This window comes from Doryrhamphus excisus, unplaced genomic scaffold, assembly GCF_037039965.1.
Source record: "Doryrhamphus excisus strain RoL-2023G ecotype Guam unplaced genomic scaffold, RoL_Dexc_Guam_v1.1 HiC_scaffold_24, whole genome shotgun sequence".
Taxonomy (NCBI): Eukaryota; Metazoa; Chordata; class Actinopteri; order Syngnathiformes; family Syngnathidae; genus Doryrhamphus; species Doryrhamphus excisus.
This window is the reverse complement of record NW_027621862.1, coordinates 7,530,244-7,550,667: the sequence shown is the minus strand read 5'-3', so window position 1 is coordinate 7,550,667 and position 20,424 is coordinate 7,530,244. Positions and strand designations below refer to the sequence as shown.

The following is a 20,424-nucleotide window of genomic DNA, read 5'->3' as shown; positions in this document are numbered from 1 at the left end:
CTTCTCCCAGGCCATGGAGCAGATCTTCCAGCGAACCCCGCCGGGGCGCGAGGCGTCCCGGGCTCTCCTACGGCTACGCCAAGGCCGCCGCAGCGCGTCCGACTACGCCATCGAGTTCCGGGCCTGTCGGACAACATCCGGGAACGTATGATTCCTCTGCAGACTCCATCCAACCTCGACGAGCTCATCGCCCTGGCCATCGGGATAGAGAGGCGCAGCAACGACCACAAGGAGGACCGCCTCCTCCAGCACGGACGCCTCCCCGCCGGCTGCTATCGCCGCGAGCACGGGGACCGCTCGCCGCCGTCGTCGCTGCGGCCCCTCCCCGCCATCTGGGGCCCAACCCTTGACACCCCGTGACAGACAGTCCTTAATTACAGTAGAGATGTGAGTTAAGAGACAAGTGTCACGCCCTGTGTGGGTTCCCAAGTGACAGCTTGGGTTTGAGTTTCCCGTCTGGGCTTTGGTTTCCTTTTTGCACGCTCTTGTTTTGTCTTTGTCTTTTGCCTCGTCTGCCTCCGTTGTCATAGTCACCCACACCTGTCCCTAATTTGAGTGTCTGTTTAGTTCAGGTGTGTGCGTCTCCCTGTGTGGGATCATTGTTAGTTTGTCCTTCTGCTACCCGAGTTGCCTTTTTCCTACTGCTGCAATCATAGCAAAAATAAATATTTTTACCTGCTTTCGGTCCCGCTCTCTGCATCCTGGGGTCGCACCGCAACACAGACATGCTGAACCGTGACAACAAGACTGACATGTCCGCCCTGACTATGACCATAAAGGTTTGAAGGCACTGCTGCCAGATGTGCTCATTTGTCACCTGATGGCTTCAGTTTCTGGCAGCCAAGACCACCGATAGCGCGACCGCAGTGGCACCGAATAACCACTTCCAGCTGAAACTCCAAGACGATTTGGCACAGATTTTCTTTGGGGTGGTGCTGGTGGAGTTACCCAGCATCTTCTTGTACATGGCCTGTTCTGCTCCTCTCTGCTCTGAGTGTTTCTTCACCAGTTTGGACAGCTCTGTATGGATTGTCTTGTTACTTGGTTCCAGCTTTAGTGCCTTTTCAGAGTTTGAATGGCTTCTGCATATTCGCCTTGCAGGACCAGCACCTTGCCCGTGCGGAAGAGTGCTTTGATATTATTTGGCTGGTGAGAGAGGGCCAAGACACACAATTTCAATGCTGCCTCATAGTGATCCAGTTTGAGCTCAGACGCAGCCATGTTATTTAGACACTTCACTTTCACATCAACCAACTCGCTTTCTTCCTCTGGACTTATATCAAGTTTAGAGCTGAACTCGGTAATCTGCAGGACGATGCTGTAAGAGTTGACAGCAAAAGCGTAGTCACCCCGCTGGTAATGCACATTGCCTCCTTCTCTCTTACAGCTGGCCAGGGCAATCTTTTCCACTGGAGGCAACAGCTCTAGGTCTGGTGCATCAGTGGCTTCCTTCAGTTCTACTTCGAGGGACAGCTACGCATTGGAGGGGACCTCTGGTTCAGAACTTCCCCATGTACCATATGCATATTTTGCGTTCGTTACGATGAGGGCCTTCTCTCCCATTTCCATGAGCTGCACTGTGAGATCTAGTGCCTGGATAATATCACCATCTCCCAGAGTGAACAAGAGTTCCTGCTGTTCTTCCACCAGTGTCCCATCCGTCCGGAATGTCTTCAGACAAATCTCACAATAAAAAATTTAACCCCCATACACACATGAAATGACATTAATTAGGCTATAAAAAGTGGTTAAAGTCAAGGTGTTTCTTTCACAGGTAGCTTTTAAACCTTTCAAGCCTCATTTGTGATTGTGAAAAGCCCATTATTTCTGGAACATGTTATATGAATTGCAATTTTCCCTACAAAGGAGAAATATTTGTCAATTTGGACAATTGTCAATTTGCCCCCACTTTGGACACGGTGTCGTGTTTCATTGTTTGGCAACTGCTTTGTGACTTCCCCAGTCCCCTTAAAAGTACCTTCCTTCAGGTTTCCATAGTGTAGTGGTTCTCACATTTGCCTTACACACAAAATATCCCCAGTTTGAAACTGGGTGGAAACATGGCCTTTCAATTCCTGCTTTTACCAAAAACAAATAGCAACGTGGCAAATGGGAACAAGGATATGTGCTTGATCTCTGAAGGTGTCTACACGAGCATCTGTCCCCAGTTTGGACACACAATCCATATTTCCTGGATGACTGAGTTTCGACTAAAGTTCTAAAGGTCCGTGGTTCAAGCCCGGTTTTCAGCACAATCCCTGTTCACGTTGAGTCTTTGCAAAGGACCTGAACTTCATTCTTCAAAAGGCCACCCATCCAGACAATGTTAGAGGAGGATACAAGCCAAACCATTGACTCCAAAAGCACAAGTTGAATCCACTGAGACAAAGCAGAAATCTTCTAGCATACTGTACTTGACCTCACTATGGAGAGGGATAAAGAAGCCCCGGTCCTGAAATTGCCACCTCCAAGATTGTCAAATATCTTCTGGACAAAAGAAAGACATCAAGGTGAGTCCTGCAAGCCCACAGACATTATCAGTCTTTAAGTACACAGTGTCAGAAAACATTAGAGTTGAGTGACCTTCACTGATTCTTTTTTCGGGTAATTGTGATTTAAAAAGTCAAAACCCGATCCAAGGGCAGACTCATACGAGTAGACCAACAAGCCCCGGTCAGTTCCGCAAGGAGGCTCTTTGTCACTAAGAATTTCCATTAAATGTCCAGGATTACCTTTATACCTAAATTGGGATTGTGTGATTTGGATTGATGAATTGTGTTGCAGTGCTTTTGATGTTAGATGTTTTCTGTAAGGACAAATAGTAATTTTAGTTTAAATTTGTCTGCAACAAGGTAGTGAGCTTCATCTCTTTAGGAGTCTACCTGAGCCCTTGTCCCCGATTTGGACAAATACCTGTAGTCCATATTTCCCGGATGACGCCACACTGGTGCTGGCCTGCACAAAGGAGCTTCTCGGTAGGAGGTGGGATTTCTCAACACAGAGAAGACGAAGGAGATAAGTGCACACAAAAAAATCACAACAGTGCACAGTGTCTTCTCTGAGATTCAGAGATAAGATTCCTAGTTTACTTGTAGATTTGAGTTCAAACACATATCAGTGGTAAACTATTCAACTCAACTAGTGCCCATGGAGTCAATGGTTTAGCTTGTAACCTTTCTAACATTGTATGAATGGGTGGCCTTTGGAAGAATTAAATTAAGGTCCTTTCAGCCAGCCAATGAGGCTTTTCGAACTATTTGAAAAGTCGCAACGGAAACAGGTGACCTATTCCAAATGAAGCTGTTTGTCGACACGGATCCAGACACCCCTCTCTCCCGTAGAGTTCAGAGGAAAGAAAAGGGGCAGGAGGGCTCAGCCCTACCTGTTGATGAAGGAAGAGTATCGCATGTCCAGGAAGGTGAGTCTGGCCTGGTTTTTGGGTAAACTCAACCAAGTCATCTCCAAGCCTGAGCTGCTTAACTAAGACAATGAGTTAGACTTGCTGAGTATTTTACCAAAAGAATGGCAGCAAGACTTCCCGGCATCCCCCTGTAAAAAAAACAAAAAATACTCAACCACAGGGGGACCGGGTGGCAGGAGCAGCCGGGGGATGGAGAGTGCTCCTCCTGCCCCATCCAGAGGACGAGCTCAGACCCGCCCGCCTAGCCGGGACTCTAACCCTATTCTCAACGAAGAGAAAGCAGATGCGTACCAAATTACTAGCACACTAGCGAGTCCATAAAGATATCTACATTTGCTCTACTCAACCACTGACAGCTTCTGATAACAACTATTTCTTCTTTTTCTTAACAGCAGTCAACCTCTTTATTCTAACCCTTCCATCGCTGACATCCTCTGTTTAGTTCCTAAATCAAACAAGAAAAGAAGGGTCCAATCAACTGACAATGGTCTGAAACGTGCTCACTTGAATGTACTGATATTATACTTGTTAAATACCGCCATCTAAGGGTCACTTTAATTTACTCCTGCTTCCTGCAATGTTTTCTCAAAGGAGGGGGAGGCGTGGGTGGGGCTGTGTCCACTCGAGGTGTCGATGGGGGGAGTCACAGCAGGAGGTCCTGGGCAGGGGGATAGGCACATCTAACCTGTTGAAGAAGAGGTAAGATCTCTATAGTTGCTCTCCTCAACTACTGACCGCTTCTGTTAAAAACTATTTCTGCTACGTGTTTACAACAGAAATTCGCTATTTTGGCTTACTTCAAATCACCGACATCCTCTGTTTAAATCATTCCTGCTTCGTTCGGTGAAAGGTAAGTTCTCTATGTTTGCTCTCCTCAACTACTGACAGCTTCTGTTAAAAACTATTTCTGCTTGGTGTTTACAACAGAAATTCGCTATATTTGCTCTCTTCGATCGCTTACATCAGGGGTGGTCACACTTTTTCAGCATGCGAGCTACTTTTAAAATGACCGAGTCAAAATGATCTACCCACTACAAAAATGCAAAACATCTATTTATTTTCAAATGTATTGAGGATTATTAGTACGTACAATGTATGTTGATGTACCTTACATAACCAAATGAGCCAATATTGCAAAACACACATAATTAACTATTAACATTTTTTGTAATTACCTGAGTTTACTTTGATGACTTGCACTGAATTGAATCAGCCAGGGATGCATAGTCCGGACAGTAGCTGCTGATAGCCAGGTTAGCCAGGCAAACGCACTTCGAAAAAGACGTTGTGAAAAAAAGTCCACCTCCCATTCCGTATGGAAGTGATATGTTTTTGCCTTTTTACTTGGTCCAGCTACTTCACTCATTTTAGTGACCATAAACTTTAGCCAGGGCTTAAAATCTGATGCAATTCGCCGACTAGCTTAGCACTTTGCATCGTTGTTTACGCATGAGCGGTGATCTAAAGGTCAAAATTCAGTTGTCATCTGACTGGTTGTCCTGTATGTCAATCAAGTAACGGGGATGGATGATAGGCTGACATCGTAAGTTCTGCTGCACTTAGAGACGTTGTTTAATTTGATTGGTCACCCGAAGGGCAACATTCAGTTGTCATCTGAATGGCTGCCCTGTATATCAATCAAGTGACGGCATTGATGCTAGGATGATATTTTTTTAATGTCACGCCGCGATCGACCAGCGATCGACCAGTACCACCTCCGCGATCTTAATGAACACCCCTGCACTAGACCAACAAGCCCCGGTTTGGACACATACCTGTGGTCCATATTTCCCGGACAACGCCGCACTGGCGAGTGAGGGCCAGGGTGTTGTTGACAGGAGCTTTTTTTGTTCCTTCACAGTCCGCATTCTCTGCACCCGTGGTCTACATTTTGGGTAGAGGATAATGGGGTCTATTTCCCCCATTGATCTGCTCCTTGCAGTCTTGGTGACCAAGAGGTTTGTTGCCGCTCTGCTTTGACATGCTGTTTTCTTTACCTTTCCCCGGTCTTGTTGAGTGTTTCACAGGTGGGTGGGTGGTGTGATGTTGGTTATGGGGGCCGGTAAGTTGACGCCCTGGGCTTTTGTTGTTCCTGGAGCACATAAAGACGAGTGGCCAGTACAGAGGTTGAACCTGTGACCTTGGTGTCATTAGCACCACGCTCTGACCAACTGAGCTAACCGGCCACAGGAAAGAGCCTAGTTATTTGTCCCAGTCCCAGTGACACTTGTGTTGGACTCTTTTGGAAAGCCCTTGCATTCTTCCCAATTGGTAAATCCTTTGTATCGGTGCCAAATATACGGGATTCTCCCCCTGTTGAACGAATGACACACAGCAAATGGCGTCGTCTCAACATTGGAACAATTAATGTCTCGAAGAGTTGCTCGGCTGGCGCTGTGGCTTAGCTGGTCAAAGTGCCTGTCTTGTAAACAGGAAATCCGGGGTTCAAATCCCAGCAGTGCCTGGCTGCTTGGTCCCTGAAACTTTTAGCAGCTGATTTCTGACCCACGTACCTCTTTTCGTCACTTGCCCTTCAAAAAGAAGTCAACGGTGCATCCACAGCTGACATGATTGTGGATCCCCTTACGCCAGAAGGTGCTTGAATCCAAAGAATATGACATTGTGATGTTTTGTCATTCAACGCCACTTTTCTCCGACAGTATGTTCCCACGTGGCATTGGTGGTTCAGTGGTAGAATTCTCGCTTGCCACGTGGGAGTCGCGCGGGTGTTGTTGACATTTGCTGCCAGCCAATCAGGATGCGAGACAGACGTCAGACAAGCAAGAGAGACTTCGGAGAAATGAAGTCAGGGGTTCAAATCCCGTCTAAGCATCAGTCATGTTACCATTTTCTTCTCCACAATATAATTTTGTTCCAATTAATCCCTATATGATTACAAACTATTCATATCAGGCTTATATTGATACCAGTGCTTGAAATAAAACACAAAATAAAACCAATGTAACAAAGAATATTTATTTATCAGGTTGCCATGCCACACTCAAAAACACTCTCAGAGATAAAAAATGAATACTAATCACAAGCTATGAATTATAAAAAAAAAATCATTTATTTTGGTGCCGTTGTTTCTGCTTTTCATAAAAAGGAGAGGCCTGGAACTCCCTCCAGCTCATCTCTCTTTCCATCCCGTGCTCTCTATAGATAGAGAAGACTTTGGCAGAGCAGTAGATGTACTTCCCTGCTTGCCCTGGAAAGCCAGTGTGGATGTGGGGGCTGTTCGGACCCTGCTTTAGCTGCATCCTGCAGAACCGGCACTTTCGGACAGGGAGTGGAGGAGATTCATCCCTCTTCCTCTTCTTCTGCTGTTTTTCCTCCACCCTCTTTCTTGTATCATTGAGCCCTCGCTGGACGAAGTCTGTTTGACTGAACTCTTGAAACAGCATCTTGGGGTTTGTCAGACCTTCTGCACCATATTTTTGGAAAACTTTTGTGGAGCAATAAAAGTATCTGACAGGGCCCCGCTGATAAAAGTCATGTATTGATGTCCCATCCCCTTGATATTTTGATTTTGGTTGGCCACAGCACAGACATGTTTTTGTTTGAGTTTTTTTGACACGGGAGGTGGTTGCTCCTGCTTCAATGGGGTGTGAGCAGGTGGTGGTGGTGGTGGTGGTGGTGGTGATGGTGGAATGACCATAGCTGCAGGCAGTATCACGACAGGCACAGCAGAGGTAGTGCTGAGCAACTGGCAAAGCTGCTGTGTGTTGCAGCTTCTCTGGGCTGGTATTTAGTGAAGATGATGTATTGAGAAATTTACTGTTGTGTTTTATGTATTTGGAAATGTGCAATTTTGATGTTGGATGCAGCATGCTGTTGGGGTCTTTGCTGGACTTGTGGACAAGAGTGCCATACTCCTGAACCACAAGCTTGATCATGTCCTTGTGCCTGTGGTGTTTATTAAGGAGCTCGTCAATTGCCGACTTCATTGGAGATGGCCAGCGCTTGTGGTCCAACACAAATACTCTCCCTCCAGTCTTCACTGGTCCAGTGCGGGCAGCAGTCGGAGAACATTGGATGGGCAATCTTCTTGTGGGCTCTAGGCAAAGAAAACCATGAGATACACATTTGTTATTTGGTTCAAACAAGATGCAACACTATTAGAACAAGGGGACACATGATTAGATAAGTTTTTTTTCCTGGCTGTGGCTGAAGCTCAGTAACAGAAGCTTTATTGTCCAAGTCAGATGCTGGGATAGGGGCCACACGACTAGACGTAGTCGCAGTAGCAGTTTGAAGAGGGTGAACAAAGCTGAAAAGCCTGGTGGGAGGTGTGGAGGAAGGCTGCACTGGCTCTGCTCCCTGATCAGACAGGATGCCTGGAGAAGGAGCACTTGTGGCGTGGCCGGGGTCCTTCTTGGTTTTATGTTTGTCCCAGTCTAAAGGGACCGGACAACATTCTGGCTCCCTGTACTCCAGGCCAAACCTCTCCCCAGTGTCTTCAGCTGTCAGACGAAGAGCAGGGTACTTTTCTTCGCCAAAGACCCGTCTGGAAACAGCATTCAGGGAGCATATCAGTGCAGGGTCGAAAACAGGCGGGAGAGAAACGCCTGGCAGTTTCAGGTCCAGCAGACGCTGATAGTTCCAGCGACACACTCCTGTCATGGCCTGGGCCTGGAACAGCTCTGGGGAGACCTGCGTGCCGGTCACCCATTTGGCCTGGTGAAAGTGGTAGCCCTGCTGCTGCGACGTGCCTCTGATGGGGATCCAGACGGGGACTGCTGCACGCTCACCTGGCACGTGGTTTAACTGTATGGTTCCTCCACAGCGGTACAGTATGCCCCCTTCCACCTCAGGATCACTGAGGCAACCGCGCAGGATGTGGACACGTTGGATCCTCCATCTCTTTAGCATGGAGGGCTTATAAAGAGGGATGCCATTCGGATCTGTGGTCAGGTGAAAGTGCTTCAACACCCCTTGCACTCTCTGAATAAGCGTCCCGGGCGAAGGAATCTTTATCCTGCAGTGCTCACGAATATGCTGCTTGGTGGGATTTGCAGGCTGGATGCCACAGAAGACGTATGCATCCTGGAGCCTCTGCAGGTCTTCCATGTCCACCACAGAGAAGGCAGCCGACAGGAACTTTGTGAAGATGCCGTATAACGGGTGATGTTCTTAGGCACACTCACGAAGAAGCCGTCGCATACAGTGGAACAAGTCCAGCTTGATGACGATACTGTTGTTGTAAGAGTTTCTTGATGCACATGTATTCAACAGGTTCCCAGATGTGGCCTCAGTAACAATTGCATCAGTTGTTTGCCAGGCATCCCAGTTGAGATGTTCCTCCGCAGAAGACTCTGCAACCCTGAACGGTGCACAGCAATCTCTGAGAAACACAAATAACATATGAAATAATGACATTTAATAGAGTTAATTTTTGATTAAACATTTCTGGTTAAAGTGATGAAGTCTCACCTGTCAACCCACTGAAACTGGGCTTTCTCAATGCCAGCCCTGTTGTAGCGGTTTGAGAGACCCTCGTACATCAGCTGCAGGGTTTTGTCCGTCTCAGACTGCACCATGACCCAGGACAGGATCATCCAGTTCTCATTCATCATAGCGTATGACGACATGACACCAGGTGAAAGGTGACTTTCTTGGCCACTTTCCGGGTGTGGTCTGAGCTGAGCCTGTCCAAAGGTACCCTGCAGCATCCGCTGAATGGTGTCCTTCTGGTTCCGGAACTCATGCAGCAAGCAGTCAGTGAGGTAGTGGGCAGACACAGAGACCCCGTTCCAGCCATCAGCATCACTGTAGCCCCCAAAAGGCTCCGGTTTTCACTCCTGCCGAAGGAACTGAGTGATGGTCTTTTGGCCGCCATAAGTTCCTGCCTCTCCATCCATCACATTCTGGCAGCACAGGAGATAGGCCAGGTTGGCATGCTCATACTTGAGATGCAACATCTCGTTGACCTGATTTGCCATGTCTGTGGGTGATTTTCCAGTCCGTCTCAACTCATCCAGTACTGACTTACAGATGGCCTTCGTGTAAGTCAGTAACGCTGGCAACAGATTGGTAAACCTCTTGGGAAGCTTTTCCAGCCAGAGCGGGTTGTCGGAATACCACCTCTTATTGCAGCTCTTACAGCACAGCCGGGAGGAGAGCAGGTAGTATTGCCCAGTGAGGCCCACAATCACTCGCGGTCTCCCGACTCCAGCAGAGACAACACGTGGCTGAGAACAGTCACCAGAGCACGGCAGGGTGTAGTTGTTTTTTAGCCGCCCCATCAAGTAGTCATTTTCCGGCTTTTAGACGAAAAAGGGGTGAAGATGAAAATACTTTGAGGACTGCAGATCATAAATACTGTCAATCAGCTCAGGCTGGGGAGGTAAGCGCCACAGGGAGAAGGTTTTCATAGGGTTGTTGACAGGGCGGGAGCCTGGTCACAGACCCATGGACTCCAGTTCCAACTTCATCCATATTTTCTGCTGGTGTGTGCAGTTCCACTTATTGACCTCCTGGTCAAATGACAGAAACTGTTGAGGTGGAGGACTGTTGATATCAGCCACAGGTGGGACTGCCGTAGGTGGGACTGGTGGTTGGTCTAGTTGGAAACAGACATGCACATGTCAATTTTGACACCCTTTTTAATGTGACACTATACTGCTGTGTTATTTACTGTGGGGTCTCTGTGCAGACTGTGGCTCTGATGCAGATAGAGTGGAGGCTACAGGACTTCCAGGAGCACATGCAGTTTCTAAAATGAAACCAAATTACATGTACACTGTGTTAATAATTATATTAATATCAGGTGCAGTCAGTCACATAGAAAGGTTAACCACTCACCTGGGGCAGGCTGTGGGGTCTCTTCTTTGGTCTTTGTTTTCTCTGGTAGCAAAAACATCAACTCCCGTGGGAAAGGCACTGGAATCTTTGGAGGCAGCACAGCTGGTGCTACACAAGGAAAGAGGCGGTGGTGCATTTTACCATGAGTGTAAATCAGTTTGGATTGAAATGGTCAAACATCACTTAAAGCCTTTACCATCTTCTGGTGCATCTGGGCCAGTCGGTGCATGTTCTGTGTCTAAAACCGGAGAAAACGTGATGAAAGACAGATTGATTGAAATATTGGCGTTTCAGGGGTATTAGTAGAGTCACTCACAACAAACTGCCATTTGCTACTTCAACTACTTGGTTTGGCTTTTTAAAGAATTAAATAGACCTTTTTTGTGATGGTCTAGTCTAACTGTAACTAGAGCAGGAGAAGCAGAATGGCTCACTGCAAACACATGCTTCCGGCGTTAGTGAGCAAACATCATTCACCATTTCATCCATTCAAAAGAATGTATTCAAATTATACTTACCCTCTCGTAGGTTGTGTCAATTCATATTCAGTCACTTGGACTGTAGGTAGAACACACATGAAAGGAACAAAAGTAGAACGTGACGAGAACACATGCAATCACAAAATGCCCTTTGAGGTCGGTCATTATTTAAGAACTTCGCCCTGGACCTGAAAACCGTAGCAGCTCTAATGTTGGTGGAGCAGATCCACCTGCAAAACACATAGAAACTAGAGTGATTTACTTTATACAAAACACATAGAAACTAGAGTGATTTACTTTATACAAAACACATAGACAAGGCTAGGAAAGTAAAAGAGCCTAACATGTACATATCCATACGTGGGTTTTTTTTTCTTTTTTTGTCATATCCAACACACAAAGGGCCACCAAACCTGACCCTGAGAAGCCAAACGGAAGACGGAAAAGCCCCTTATGCCACTGGTTTGTGGAGGAAACTTGGAAGGCCTCCACCAGACAAGATCATTGTGTCAGATTCCATCCAGCAGTTGATCAATGCGACACTCACAGGGCCCCGGGAAGCGCGCACGAAACCTGAGAATCAGGAGCCGGTGGGAGACTGCAGGAGGCAAGGCTGACAAAAAGTGGCTGACACCCTCTGGAGACCGGCTGCTGCGAGGGAAGTGGGGTCCACGGAGTGCGCAGACACACTGCCCCGCTACCACGAGCCATTTTCTCTGCAGAACTACTGCTCAGGGGGCACCAAACGTGAGCACGTTCTGTGCATTTCTTTCAGCACCATCCACAAGATGCACCCTGCCAGAGTCTGCTGTTGCTGTTTACACAAGAAGGAGAAGTGCATCGTTCCTGGAAGCGCTGCAATACCAGGTCGATGTGTGGAGCGGATGGCCCAAGCCCCAATTGCAGCTCCCTGTTCCAAAAAGCAATTTAATATTTAGTCCCCTGTTGGGGGACATATCAGATATTAAACTGATAAGAACAGATACTACACTTGATCTTAGCCAAAAGGCCGAGAAGCGATGCCAGAGGGCGCTCGTAGGGGAGGAGGGCACTTCTGGCATGACAAGCTAAAGGACCGGTTGCACGCATGTTCAAATAAAATGTAGACGGAACAAACATAGCGTCAGTTATCACCCTTATATCCATTCGCTTAGACAATAGAAAGTGTTTGAATGTGCTGAAGAAGAAATGTTCCCGTGACCCTGATCAGAGACCCCAGCGAGCCCCAGGTCCTGGAGGTGCCTGAAAGCGCCAACAGCGACCCTGCAGATGTTCACGTTAATCCTGCAAGAATGTGTCAAGAAAAGAACTCGGAAAAACAATTAAAGTAATTACTCTCACATACACACACATAGACAAAAAAACACAGCTTGTACAACTGCCTCCCCCCAGTGTTGCACGACCCTGTAGTAGAGGACCCCTGAAAGAGAATAAAAAGGAAGGGGCGTGTACTGCATATTCAGAGTGGAGCGGCATGCCACTGGGTATGTGGTTTCACTGTCCTCGCTGCGAGTAACTTTGAATATTGTTGTCTGTCTCTTCTGTATTTCTGCATTTAAGTGTTTTTTACAAGTGTCACAGGAGTTTGAACCTGACAACCCACTGACTCATGACGACCTCGCACGTCTACACGTGTCAGGTTTAACATATTGGCCTCTCATGTTACATGGTGTGACTAGGCACGTGGAGTCAGTACTCCAGTCTCCCAATTGAACGTCTGCGGCAACTGCACTAAGCCACTTGCTGCCGCTGCCTTTGCTCAGAATGAAGTAACACGAGTGCCACACAGACCGACTCCTTGAGACAACCAGAGTACATTCTCTGAATTTGGACACAGGTCCAGTGGCTGGGCTTGTTGCGGGCGACCTGATGAGACCACCACTTAGCATGTGGCATGTGCGAGAGACTCGTCCGGGCGAGACCGGTCCAATTCATACTTACCTGGCAGGGGAGATACCATGATCAAGAAGGTGGTTCACCCAGGGCGAGGCTCAGCCATTGCACCTGGGTTGAGCTGACCTCTGCGAATTCCCCAAATGTGGGAATCTCGACTGCATAATTTGTGATAGTGGGGGACTGCGTTCGCGCTCTCCCCTGATCCCGTGTTTAAAACAAGAGGCAGGTGCAGCGCCGTGCCGAGCTCCTTGGCTTGCGAGTGCAGCCGGACTCGAGCAAGAAACGACCAGCCCAGCACTACCAACGCTTGCTGGAAAGGTCTGCCCGTCCGCGGGAGACAACCAACCAACCAACCAACCAACCAGCCGAGAGGCCGATCTGCTCTCAGTCAGGAAACCTCAATGTAAAACGGCAACCAGGCGGAGAAAGGGGCGTCGGCCAAGCGCCTCCACTTTACCAGCACACCGGAACCACTGGCCACAGTGGACGAGGTGGCCGTCAGAAACAACCGTCCAACTCAAGCGGAAGCGGCTCAAATTGCTGTTGTCGCTCTCAGCGGCCTTCCCAGCCGCAGAGGCAACTGCTTCGGATCTTTATGTCCAAGGAAGGCAAGCAGCGACACCCAAGATGGAAGCCACAACATTGTGGTTCATGGTAAACCTACCCGCACAGGCCAGCTCCTGCACTTTGAGTCCCTTCGCCCACTGGAACCCGAGCCAGAAGCTGTCAGAAGCGCAAACAAGAGAGCAGAAAATACCGGGTCACTCGCTCACCGAGGGGGCAGACGCACAAGTTACAGGCTCTGACCACCTGTGGCTATCCCACGTGGGTTTTTTTTTCTTTTTTTGTCATATCCAAAACACAAAGGGCCACCAAACCCGACCCTGAGAAGCCAAACGGAAGACGGAAAAGCCCCTTATGCCACTGGTTTGTGGAGGAAACTTGGAAGGCCTCCACCAGACAAGATCATTGTGTCAGATTCCATCCAGCAGTTGATCAATGCGACACTCACAGGGCCCCGGGAAGCGCGCACGAAACCTGAGAATCAGGAGCCGGTGGGAGACTGCAGGAGGCAAGGCTGACAAAAAGTGGCTGACACCCTCTGGAGACCGGCTGCTGCGAGGGAAGTGGGGTCCACGGAGTGCGCAGACACAGTGCCCCGCTACCACGAGCCATTTCCTCTGCAGAACTACTGCTCAGGGGGCACCAAACGTGAGCACGTTCTGTGCATTTCTTTCAGCACCATCCACAAGATGCACCCTGCCAGAGTCTGCTGTTGCTGTTTACACAAGAAGGAGAAGTGCACCGTTCCTGGAAGCGCTGCAATACCAGGTCGATGCGTGGAGCGGATGGCGCAAGCCCCAATCGCAGCTCCCTGTTCCAAAAAGCAATTTAATATGTAGTCCCTGTTGGGGGACGTATCAGATATTAAACTGATAAGAACAGATTTTTTTTTTTTTTTTTGAAACTGTTTGTCACTAATACAGAATTTCACCACATTTCATTATTTTTGAAAACTGCCCTTCAAAAAAGTAAAATACACAACACCACATTTAAACTAAAAGTGTTCAATTAACTTTTTGTTTTTGTTAAAAGCCAGTGCTGTGGGCAGTAAAAATGATTAAAATTTGTAATGAACATTTTAAAATATCATAAAAAGGAGCTTCAATGTCTTCTGTTGTACAGGAGCGCAGTGAGTCCTTATCAATAGTCTCTACATCCCACTCTCCCAGACAGCTAATCTCCAGGACACTGTCAGGGTACCCTCAGACCCTTATGCTTCTTCTCTTTCTCCTCCTTCTTCCTTCGTAGAGTCAGGCTGCCGCTGCCGAGACCTTTTCTGTGATGCTCCGGGTGCCACCTCCGGGTGGGCACAGACGACTCTTCTTTGTGGCTGTGTCCTTGGCCCGCCGCTTGCAGCTGCGAGGGTTGCTGCAGCCATTCGGATCACAGCCACGGGGGGGATCTGTCTGTGCCTCCTTACCAGCAAGTTGCGGGAGGTCCAGATGGCGTCTTTGATGGCGGCGAGGGCGAGCCACTGCTTCCCGAAGTCTTTGTAGGTTGACTTCTGGTGGCTCACCCCGTAGAGCACAAGCTGTTCATTTAGGACCTCCCTTGCTGGCAAGTCCGGGAAATTTAGGTCGCCGGCTGTCGCCCACAGGTCTACGGCAGCACTGCACTCCCAGAGGAGGTGCCTCACCGATTCCGGTGCGCCACATCCCGGTCGGGGGCAAGTTGGGTTCGCTGACATTCCTCGGGAGTGCATAACAGCCCTGACTGGGAGGATCTCGTGGGCCACCATCCATGACAGGTCCCGAAGTCTGTTTGGGAGAGCAGGATGGTTCACATTGCGCCAAACCGATGTGGGCTCGCCGAATGCAAGCCCGCGCACTGGACTCACTGGGTCCCGCTCCTGCACGACAGAAATAACAGAGCGATGATTTTTTAAAATGTCTAATGTTTGTCTTTCCAAATTAAAATGTTTTAAAAAAGTCCTTATAAATATATATGCCGGTGGTAAGTTAAAAGCCACAGGTATCGTTAGATCTGTTGGAATCAGTTTGAGCTTTCTTAAGTAGGAGCCCATCCAGTATTGTACCAAGGCTTTGGTCTTGGGAGTACTGGATGAGCCCACTGCATTTTCCAGGTGCAATGCTGTATATCTTGCGCCTAAAAACAGTTTCAGATCTGGTATTGCTTTTCCACCTTTTTCTTTTGCCTTTTTGAGAGTATCTCTTCTCACTCTCTCCCACTTGGAGCCCCAAAGGAAATAAAAAATGGCTCGATCTAGTTCTAAAAGCACATGTCTTTTGGGGATAAAAACAGAGCTGATCAGTAAAAGCAAAGGTAAAATCACAGCTTTTATGATTAAAACCTTTCCCTCTAAAGTCAGTTGTCTTAGTCCCCAAAAGCCCAGTCTTTGTCTCACTTTCCCTACCACGTCTCCCCAGTTGGTTTCCCCTCCCCCGTCTTTGCCAAATTTAATTCCCAGTATTTTTTGGTCAGTCTGTGTCACAGTCAGGGGAAGTCCTATTTCCTCTGTTGCCGTCCAGGGTCCGTAAAATTGGGCTTGGGTCTTATCCCTATTGAGTTTGGACCCAGAGGCCCGTCCAAACCAGTCAGTCAGGTCCAGTGTTCTGTTAACTGATAAAATATTTGTGCATAAAATGTTAAAATCGTCCATGTATAAAATGCATTTTGTCGTCAGTCCCCCCGGAATAGTCACCCCGTTGATCCATTTGTCCCTTCTCAAAATCTGTGCCAAGGGTTCTATACATAAAATATACAGGAGGGCAGATAACGGACATCCCTGACGGACGCCACAGTTGATTTTAACTGCTTTTGTCAGATTCCCGTTAACCACAAATTTGCTGGTAATATCCTGGTACAGCAGTCCCACCCACGCTACGAACCTTTCTGGAAAACCCACTTTTTGCAGTACCCTAAAAAGATACTGGTGCGAGACCCGATCAAAGGCTTTCTCAAAGTCTAAATTTAGTACTACTAGCCGAATATTTCTGTCTCTCGCAAGACAGATGGTGTCACGGATCAGCATGAGGCTGTCTGTGATCTTCCTCCCAGGGATGGCACAGGTTTGATCCGGGTTGATCAAGTCGTCTAAAACCATGGTCATACGTGTGGCTAAAAGTTTGCTAAAAAGTTTACAGTCACAGTTTAAAAGGGTAATCGGTCTCCAGTTTTTCAAGTCGGTCTTGTCTTTAGTTTTGTAAAGGAGTGTCACTATCCCTACTCTAAAACTGTCAGGTAGTCGGCTACTTTGGTCAAATTCATTAAAAACAGTGAGTAAGTCTGGTGCTAAAATGTCCCAAAAAGTTAAATAAAATTCCATGGGAAGTCCATCCTCCCCGGGGGACTTCCCTTTCTTAAAAGCCCTGATACATTTATTTAACTCTTCGTGACTAAAATCCTGTGTTAAAACTATGTTTTCATCAACTGTTTTTTCCATAAAATCAAGTGCTCTTGAGATGACTTCTGGGTTTGTATTTTTGATTTCATAGAGTTCTTGGTAGAAGAATTCTACCGTTTCATTTATCTCATTTTTTGTCTCCACCATGCGCCCGTCTTTGTTTTTTAATTTAAAAATACCTCCTGCTTTGTTCATAATCTTTTTAAAGAAGTACCGGGTACATTTTTCTCCTTCTTCAATTTCTTTTTCCTTACTCCTTAGAAGCACCCCTTTACTTTTAATTTCCGCTAAGGCAGCCATTTCATTTTTTACCTGTTTGATTTCTTCATTAAAATTCAGCCCTTTTTGTGTTAAGTTAAAATAACGTTGTAAACGTTTTTGCAGTCCCAGCATGCATCTCTTTTCTTTATTACATTTTTTTCGCCCTGCTTTTTTAAAAAAGGTCCGGGTCCTTGCCTTCACCATTTCCCACCACTGTGCTCGTGACTCATGCAAGTCTTGAAGGGTCTGCCAGTCCCTGAACCGCTCCCTGTACTGGTTGACCAAATCTTGATCTTCCAGCAGGGAGCAGTTCAGTTTCCACAGACCTCTTCCCACCGCTGCACCAGACGGGAGTGAAAGAGTGCAGGTGAGAACCAGGTGGTCAGAGAAGAAGACAGGGGTCAATCTAGCATCAGTAGGGGCCCAGTCCCGTGTGAATATATAATCTATGCGAGAGGCTCTGGTGCTGTCACCACTGAACCAGGTGAAGCCCTCCTCTCTGGGATGCATGGCTTTATAACAATCATGTAAGTTAAAATCCCTACTCATGTCCTGTAATAAAACTGATGTTTTGTCTACTTTAAAATCTTCCCCCACCCCCTTTCTGTCTTTCCTACTTAAAATACAATTAAAATCCCCTCCCACTATAAAAGGTACCCGGCCTAGCATGTGGGACTGCAAGTTTTCTAAAAAATCATACCTTTCATTTTTGTCGTTAGAACCATAAATATTTAAGAGGTTAAAATCCTGTCCCATAAAAGTCAAATGTGTTAATAGTGCTCGCCCTTCCCTCACCACAGTGCTCCCCTTTACCGTGACATGTGGGTTTTTAATTAAAATGGCCACGCCATCATTTTTATTTTCATTATATCCCCCTTCTAGGATGACCAGGCTGCAATGGATGTGGAGAGGTTTACATGTGACAGTTAAATAAAAACATAGAGTATAATAGTCCAGGTCCAAGATGTGATGCCATTAGGACAGTTGGGCAGCCGTGGGTCTTGAGATGATCACTATCCCTCTGCTGCAGCGCCTCCAAGGTAGGCCACGTCCGATGTCCAATTTCGTCAAGGCAAACTTCCAAAACAGCCTCTCCTGGACCCGCCCCCTCAGCCGGAGGGGCGGTATGGGAGAGAGAAGGAGCGGCAGTCAAAGCAGGCAGGGAATATTTTTAACAAAACGCTAAAGTATAGAAATGAGTCTTAAGTCGGGACTTGAACATTTCTACTGAGGTAGCAGCTCTAATATTAACAGGTAGAGCATTCCACAACGTTGGGGCCCGAATGGAAAAGGCTCTAGAGCCCGCATACTTCTTTCTGGCTCTCGGGATAGTCAAAAGACCGGCATGTTGTGAGCGTAGGTTTCTAGACGGAGCATAGGGTACAATTAGGTCAACCAGATAAAAAGGTGCCAACCCGTGTAATATTTTGTAAACCAGAAGCAGTACCTTAAAGTCACATCTTAAGTGAACTGGGAGCCAGTGCAGGTTGGCTAGTATTGGTGAAATATGGTCACACTTACGTGTCCTTGTAAGAAGTCGCGCTGCAGCATTTTGTACTAACTGTAAGCTTTTGAGACTCGCCATTGGAAGACCAGAAAGCAGTACATTACAGTAGTCAAGGCGAGACGTGACAAATGCATGGACTAGGGTCTCTGCATCAGAAGTTGATAGAATAGGTCGTATCTTTGCAATATTGCGAAGATGAAAAAATGCTGTTTTAGTAACATTCTTAATGTGTTTATGAAAGGATAAAGTCGGGTCCAATATCACACCCAGATTTTTTACAGAGTCACTTTGGGAAATTATACTATTATCAAAACTCAGAGTGGTGTCCTTAAACAGGCGGCTCTGTTTAGCAGGGCCGATAATCACCATCTCAGTTTTATCAGAGTTCAGGAGTAAAAAGTTACAGGACATCCAATGTTTAATATCAATGAGGCAAGCCTCCAAATTAGAGCAGTCGTGCGGGTCAGTTAACTTTAGTGGGACATAAAGCTGAGTGTCATCAGCATAAGAGTGAAAGCTAATCTTATGTTTGCGAATGATGTCGCCAAGCGGTAACATGTAAATGTTAAACAAAAGAGGGCCGAGCACTGAACCTTGTGGAACTCCACAAGTGACATCACAGAACTCTGAAGTCATATCATCACAGACGACACGATGCGTCCGATCCTCAAGATAAGATCTAAACCAAGAGAGTACCGGACCAGTAACACCAATATATGTTTGAAGGCGTTCCAGTAAGATAGAGTGATCGACAGTGTCGAAAGCAGCACTGAGATCAAGTAATAACAATATTGTAGATGTGTCACAGTCCATAGAAAGAAGAAGATCATTTGTCACTTTTGCAAGGGCTGATTCAGTGGAATGGTTTCCCCTGAAACCAGACTGAAAAGGTTCAAAAAGATCACCCAAAGCCATGTGGTCATTGAGCTGTTGTGCTACAATTCTTTCAAGGATCTTGGACAGAAATGGGAGGTTAGACACCGGCCTATAGTGGGAAATACTCCCGGGGTCGAGGGTTGGTTTCTTCAGCATGGGTCGAATCACTGCAGTCTTGAAAGCTGCAGGCACAGTGCCAGATGAGAGTGATAGATTAATTATATTTAAGAGTGAGGGGGCTAGAATTGGGAACAATTCTTTAACAAGTTTCCCAGGAAGCGGGTCAAGCAGACATGTTGTCTGCTTTGCTGCGCTGACAAGTTTTGTAAGCTCGTCCAGAGATACTTCCTCAAAGTAGGAGAAACTAGTGGGACAGAGGCTGGAAGTAGTCCCAGCAGCGGTCATGGCGGTTGACATGTTAAGCCCATCTGGCGGTAGGGTGTCCTTTATTTCCTTCCTGATGAGCTCAACTTTATTTGCGAAGAATCGCAAGAACTCGTCGGCTGAGAAGGGGGAACTACTAGGAGAGGTCCTCTTCTGGGTTAGCAATGCAACTGTGTCAAATAAGTATTTAGGGTTATTTTTATGGAGGTCAATTAGTCTAGAAAAATATTTGTTTTTTGCCGCAACAAGAGCCTGTTTATATTTAGTCAGACTATCTCCCCATGCCTGTCGGAAGACCTCAAGTTTAGTTGCACGCCATCTGCGCTCCAATCTCCGACAAAATTGTTTCAGCCTTCGAGTTTCAGCTGTAAACCAGGGAGTAAGTCTTTTGGCATGACACTTAAATCTCAAAGGTGCAACAGTATCAAGAGCTTTACATAACACCTTGTTGAAATCATTTGTAAGGTTGTCTATAGGACCCTTATAGGAAGGGAAGGAGGAGACCACTGAGGGCAGTAACTCAGCAAGTGCAGTAGCAGTCGAAGAACTAATATTACGACTGCTAGAGCACTGGTTCCGGTCCAAGCGCTGGCATTGGGTCAAGATTTCAAATGTTATAAAGTAATGGTCAGACACAGTGGTTATGTAAGGGAGGACTGTTACGTTGGAGGTCCTAATACCTCGAATTAAAACCAGATCCAGGGTATTACCACTGATGTGAGTTGGCTCATTAATTAATTGAACAAAACCAAAGGTATCGATTATTGTCTGAAAAGCCACACTAAGGGACTCTTCAGGAGAATTGACATGGATATTGAAATCACCCATGAGTACAATATTGTCTGCGTGGGTTACCAGGTCTGCAATA

At 46.9% G+C, this 20,424-nt stretch overlaps 3 non-coding genes and 2 pseudogenes across 3 annotated transcripts; 2 read left to right on the top strand and 3 right to left on the bottom strand.

The window, feature by feature from the left end:
- Positions 1-826: 826 nt before the first annotated feature.
- LOC144895237 (peptidyl-prolyl cis-trans isomerase FKBP8-like) lies at positions 827-6,825 on the bottom strand (annotated as a pseudogene).
- Positions 5,812-5,885, top strand: trnat-ugu (transfer RNA threonine (anticodon UGU)). Its single transcript has one exon. It is a non-coding gene; the product is annotated as a tRNA-Thr (tRNA).
- Positions 6,826-11,534: 4,709 nt separating the features above from the next.
- On the bottom strand, positions 11,535-11,725 carry LOC131126883 (U2 spliceosomal RNA). The gene has a single exon (XR_009129399.2). It is a non-coding gene; the product is annotated as a U2 spliceosomal RNA (small nuclear RNA).
- A 912-nt stretch (positions 11,726-12,637) lies between these two features.
- Positions 12,638-12,801, top strand: LOC131126787 (U1 spliceosomal RNA). The gene has a single exon (XR_009129305.2). It is a non-coding gene; the product is annotated as a U1 spliceosomal RNA (small nuclear RNA).
- A 1,094-nt stretch (positions 12,802-13,895) lies between these two features.
- Positions 13,896-14,074, bottom strand: LOC131124138 (U2 spliceosomal RNA; annotated as a pseudogene).
- Positions 14,075-20,424: the final 6,350 nt, after the last annotated feature.